The sequence below is a fragment of the Hydra vulgaris genome, chromosome 07 (genome assembly GCF_038396675.1).
Source record: "Hydra vulgaris chromosome 07, alternate assembly HydraT2T_AEP".
NCBI classification, from domain to species: domain Eukaryota; kingdom Metazoa; phylum Cnidaria; class Hydrozoa; order Anthoathecata; family Hydridae; genus Hydra; species Hydra vulgaris.
In genome coordinates, this window is record NC_088926.1 from 17,803,836 (window position 1) to 17,810,142 (window position 6,307).

The following is a 6,307-nucleotide window of genomic DNA, read 5'->3' on the forward strand; positions in this document are numbered from 1 at the left end:
ATGTGAATTTTTATACTTTTTATGCGGAAATAATTTTTTTTTTTAATACAAAAATTCTTGTGACGTCATGTTCGCTTTTACATTGAGTGAAGATTCTATATATATATATATATATATATATATATATATATATATATATATATATATATATATATATATATATATATATATATATATTTTTAATTTATTTAGGCGCTCCCAGAAGTCGTTATGGTCTTATCGCGGAGCGCCGCGGAAGAGCATTTAGCTGGAGGTTCGCGCCTACTTTCTTACCGTTGTCGCTTATTGAGCTGGAGCCGGCATCGAACCTGAGACCTCTGGGTTCTGAGCCAGAACTCTAACCACTCCGCCACGGCTGCTCTAATTAATCTGACAATATAGCTATATATGAATCATAATAATATTACACCATATCTAATACTTAACGACTTTAACGCTACGCCAAAGTTAAGGCAGCTCATAGCTAACGTAACTTTTCTTGCTTAAATTGAGCTGAGCAAGGTTTTAAAAAATTTGGTGAATACCATTTCAGCTTGGTGAATACCGATTCTTTTGCGCTGAACATACGAAAAAAACTTGTGTAAGTTTTGTTAAGCGCATCTGCACAAATATTGTAAATACGAATTTCACAGTTTTGAACTTACGCCAAACTTACGCGCTCTCTGATATATATATCTTTATTTCTTATTATAGAACAACAGTCCCTCATGCAGCAATGCGAAATCTCAAGGAGCAACTATCATAAGATTTTACCAATTATTCGTGGGCGTGTGTCAGACGTGTGAATCAGAGAGGGCTAGATTTGAAGAAAAAGCGATAGTCATCAGCCGTGCAATTTTGTATTTCAACAGATTAAAATAAAAAATATCTGCTATACTATTTATTTATTTTTTAATATGTGAAAAATTTCTAATATACAGAATGAAATTTTACTTTACTAAGTAAATGTTAATTCAAACTTTAACTTTAACCTGTTATCAGTAATTCAAAAGACAAATTAAAGACGAATTAAAGACGAATTAAAGACAAATAAACATATTTTCCTTCCATTCAAAATAAAGAGATTATTCCGCATGTTATTAACTTCGTTATTAGATTTATGTTATTAATTAAAAATAATACTAAATATTATGCTTCTTATACGAACTGGGCCGCCGAGAGGGGGAGAAATGGATAGTTTGTCCCAGGCGGCAGATATCCAAGGGGCGTCTATAATATAGAGAGATTTTGATAAATAAGGGTTAATTAGTTAACAATTAGGGTTGCTGTCCCAGGCAGCGTGACAGCTCCTGGCAGCCCTGTATACGAATCAAAGATTTGCTTACAACATCCTATAAGAATCCTATGTTAGTCCTACAAGGTCTTTTAAAAATTTCTTGTAGATCTTACCTTATCCTACAAGAATTCATTAAAATCCTACATGACCTTTCAAAAAGATTCTTTTAGGTCCTGCAGGGACTTGCGCTACTCATCCTATAAGATTTTTGTAGGATCTGAAAGATCAGTAGTCTAGTGTAATTATCTACCTTAGAAGATTATATCTTAATTATTACCTAATTTAATTTAAAGATAATGATTTGTGGTATATTTTTCCACCTTAAAAGGAAAAAAAATTTTACCTTAAAAGATATAATTTTTTACCTTGGAAGGTAGAAAATTTTACCTTACTAAGGGCATACCGCATATTCTACTCTACAGTAGAACTTCTACGCTTTTTACAAGTGCAATAGTAACAATAAATGTTGTGCAAAAATGTTTTTCTATTTTATCAATAAATAAAAAATTTATTCAAGTTAGGATTTTAATAAATACTTTAAAAATACCTAGTATATCAAAGCTTCTTGAACTAAAATTCAAAAGCTCGTACATAAATTTTTGTTCGTATATAAATTTTTGTTTTTGTTATGCTGTATACAATTTATATAATAGCAAACAAAAAAAATATACTCGATGCAATAAAGATGATGCAAAAGTCTGCTACCAAATATTGCATCACTAAAATTGCATCACTAAATATTGCATCACCAAATATTGCATCACTAAAAAAAAAGTACAGTGTATTAAAAGAAGATTACAGAATTCTATTTAAAAATCACAGCGTATTAAAGTAGGTTACAGAATTTTTATTTCAAACCTCGATTTTAAGTTTAAGTTATGATTTATTATCTATTTTGTTGAATGCAGATAAATAATATCACAAAATCTAAGGTTATCTTCAACTAAAATGAGATATTTCATGTTAATTTCAAATCTAGTTTCAAAGTCAGCTGTAGTGTATGATGATATACTTGACTAATCTAGCTAACTTTTACAACTGGTGCCACTGCATGACAAACGTTTCTTTTGATTTAGAAAGTAATCAAAATTTGTAAACTAAATTTCTTAAAAGTTGTTGCTTGTAATTTGCGATGATGTTTCTGCAAATCGCAAGTTGCTGAAAAGGCATTTTAAATGATTCGTTTATACCTAATCCACCACATTAAAATGAGGCAATTTTTTAGTGTCTTATTTAAATATGATTTATCCAACTTAAAATATACGGAAAAGATATATGTAAGGATGGTAAGTTTATACTGTGGAACCATATTGCTTATATATTCTACGAAGACAGAGAACGTGGCTTTTGTATTTTACCTAAACTTACTTTTGAGCATATAAAGTTGATAAAATATTTATTAAAAAGTGTTAAACTTGCTGCCTTAGAAATAAGTTTTTGCTGTATTAAAAATTTTATTAAATTATGCTTATTTGAAAATTATTTTCGACACTAACAATCACTTGGTGCTTGCAAGGATAACCCATCTTTTAATGACTTTGGCTTCAATAATAACAAAATAAAAAAACTAAAAAATAATTTTAGTAGCTGGAAATATAATGTATTTAGCTACACAGGTAATATAAAGTGGTAGTAAAATAGTATTAAGCCATGCCAAAAAAAAAATGATGTTATTTGATTTGTTCAAAACTAAATATCTTTTATATTTGTAAAACATATGTAAAATAGTAGTATTGTCATTATTATTTTGAAATTATAAAGACAATTATATTATTTTTATTATTCATTCTTGTACTTTTATTTTAGTATTAAGTTACAACACCATAAAACTATTAAATATACATGAAGTATTTATTTTACAACTCTAGGAGCTAATTATATATAGCAATAATATTTTTAAAAAATATGTGGCTATGAAAATAGCCGTTTTAGTAGGTTAAAGTCATCTCACTTTCTTTTTAATGTTTTCGCTCCAAAATAGAGAGTGTTTTTTAATTCATGTTCTTTATATATCAGTTTAGTTTGACTTTTTTAAATCTTGAAAGCTTTCAAGTTATCTTTTGCAATGTAAAATCTACGAACTTATATATACAGTGTTAGATAATCAGGCATATTTAGCAGCAAGTAAATACGATAAACACTGCTCATGATAAAACTTAGATATGTTAGAACTAAAACCAATTGTAAAATTAGAGGTACAAAAAACATTCCCACTAAGTCATAATAAAATGTTTTGTTTAGTAATGTAGTGGGATACACGCCTAAACGTTATAATATCATTGATCAAAGAGGTATCAGTCAAATAAAAAAAGACAAGATTTGCTACTTCAAAACATAAAAGAAAAGTACAATTTTGGCTAAGTTTTAAAAAGAAATTGTTTTTTTAGAAAATATTTGGTAGAATCAGCGGTAAAAATTTTTAGCATTTCCGTCATAATACAACACATAAATATTCATTCTTCACTTTGGTTAGGATAAATTAAATTAGGTAGACTAACGTTTGAACTAAAATTGAGGTCTGTCTCCAACGAATAGCTACTCAATAGCAGTTAAAACACCATCGGACTTATTCAAATTTTTAAAGTGTGCGCCAAAAAATGTCATTTTAAAAACATTTGATGCACTCTCAGTCGGGTCACCCCATAAAGTTCAAGTTATTTTTCGAAATCTAAAGAAAACGGCCCACTTAGTTTCCAGACGAGTTCAATACTATGACTATGAAAAAAGTAAGGAAACTGAAAAAGTATATGAAAAAATGTTAGGTAGGTAGGTTAAAAGCGTAGGTATTTTTAGTGAAGTAGAGGGTCCTCAAAAAGCGTATAGCAAATTTCAGGGATAGGGGGTGGAGGTGGAAGGGGGTGGGGATTGAAATAAAAGCGTATGTACTTTATGGACGACTCCCAAGCATCTTGAAAATGACATCAATGATATACAGCTGAAGTGAACAGGCCCGTCTTTAACAACGTCAGTATTGGCAGCCGCTGCGGTGCAGGAGCGCGTTGAGGCCAGAAAGGATTAAATTTTTTTTAAACTAATAAAAAAAATTTTTTTTATGAATTATGAAAAATAAAAAAATAAAAAGTCACAATTCTTTTTATTCGTTTTTTATAACTTGAATCTTTTTTTGTTTGAAAAAGAAACTGAATATTATAAAGGATTAAGTTTCTGGTTTTATTTGCTAAGCTAAGCACACCTGCTTTTCGAAATGTTTTGTTTATTTATTAACAAAATTGTTAGTTTTATTGCGACTTAGTAAAGCCATTATATTTTTCAATGCGTTTCTTAGCAAAGAGATGATAAATGCAAGTTTTACTCCTAATTGACAGGTTTTTACATTTTCAAGGTATAATTATCAGAGTTTTTTTTTTAAACTTCTTAAATAGTACTCAATAGTTAAATATTCTCAATAGTACTTAAATACTTAAATATTCTCAGTACTTAAATATTTTTTATAGTACTTAAATATTTGTATATATGAAAGAAGCGTTTAAACTTAAAGGTAGCCTTAAAAAAGCTGAATAATGACAAAAAGCTAATAGACTTATCAAGATTATAGAATCAGCTGAAGATGCAAGCTGATTCTTTAATCTCAAAAAGTCTACTAAGCTGGCAAGGTAAGTTTATACCTCTCTCTTATTTTAAGTTCTTTGTCCGCCCAAGAGTTTTTATAAACCTGCCAAAATTATTCGGACATTTTATTTCCAAGATCTTCGTTTCTAAATGAAATTTGAACTAATGTAATCAAAAAACTAAATCATTTTGGTTTACTTTTGCTTATTCGATCAAAAACTTAATATCGATCTTCTTAGGTTGTTTCTCTCTGCTGCCGCTACAAATTGTACCGGAGAAAGGTCCTATTCAAGGGTGAAGAATTGCTACAGGTCTAGTAGTGGATAGAAATGCCTGTTAGCTCACGCCGTCCTTTGAATTGAAAATGTTTTTCTGAAAAAAGTTAAGTGGTAAAAAAGCTGAAGTTAAGTCAACCATTTTGCTGCTTTGAAAAGCCACCTCAAGACATCAAAATAATTTTTTAACAAAGTTATGTAATAATAAAACTTAGATAAAATTCTATAATAAAATTCTATAAATATTCTATAAAAATGCTCTTTCGCGGTGCTCTGTAATATGACAATTAGGACTTCTTGGAGCACTTAAAATTAAAAAATTAAAAAAACTATCTATTAGATTTTGTTTATAAAGTAAACTGGAATAAGAGTAAACGGTTTAGCTTCAGATTCAAATATTTTTTTAAAGAAAAAATATTTGTTTATTTTTTGTTTGTTTTTGTTTTAAAGAGAATTTTTTACATTATGTAAATATATAAAAATTAAGAAAAATTATTTTAAAAATCTTTAAAAAAATCGATTTTTATGAAGAAAAAAAACGCCTACTTTTCCCCTTATAATTGGGGAAAAATAAACTAGTTAATTTTTAATAACAATTTTTAAAGATATTAAGAAAATTAAAATTAAATAAGGATATTAAGAAAATCAAGCAAAGTTAATAAAAAATAAAATGAAAACTTGTCAAATTAGAAGTTAAGTTTATAAAAAACTATTTTAATCAAATATACGAAAAAAATTATTTAGTAATTAAATAAAAAAGAGTTGTTTCATTGACAGAATCAGGTTTGCGGCATTTTTTCATGCAAAAAACTCTTCACCAATTTTGTATTTTTTGGGTAAACACGATCGACAAACCCAAGGCTTGCAACTAAAAGCTTCACATTGGTACCACATTTTTTTTGAGTTGAAAAAGGTTCTTCCTAAACTCTGCGACACTCTTTTCACCTCTTGATGTCTTTGTCTAGTCTCACTTTTTTTGAACGTTGCACTTGCTGAGTTTCATCTAAAGCTTCACTAAAGTGAATTTTGTGTTTCTTTAATTGCTTTGACTATTTGACCACATCGTCTTGCTTTAGTTTCTCGAGCACCTCAGATGTACTTAGACACTGCCTTTCAACTCTCGGAATGCTGACTCTTTTGGGTTTATTTTGTGTGTCAATATGGAAATTTAACTTTGAAAAGAGAA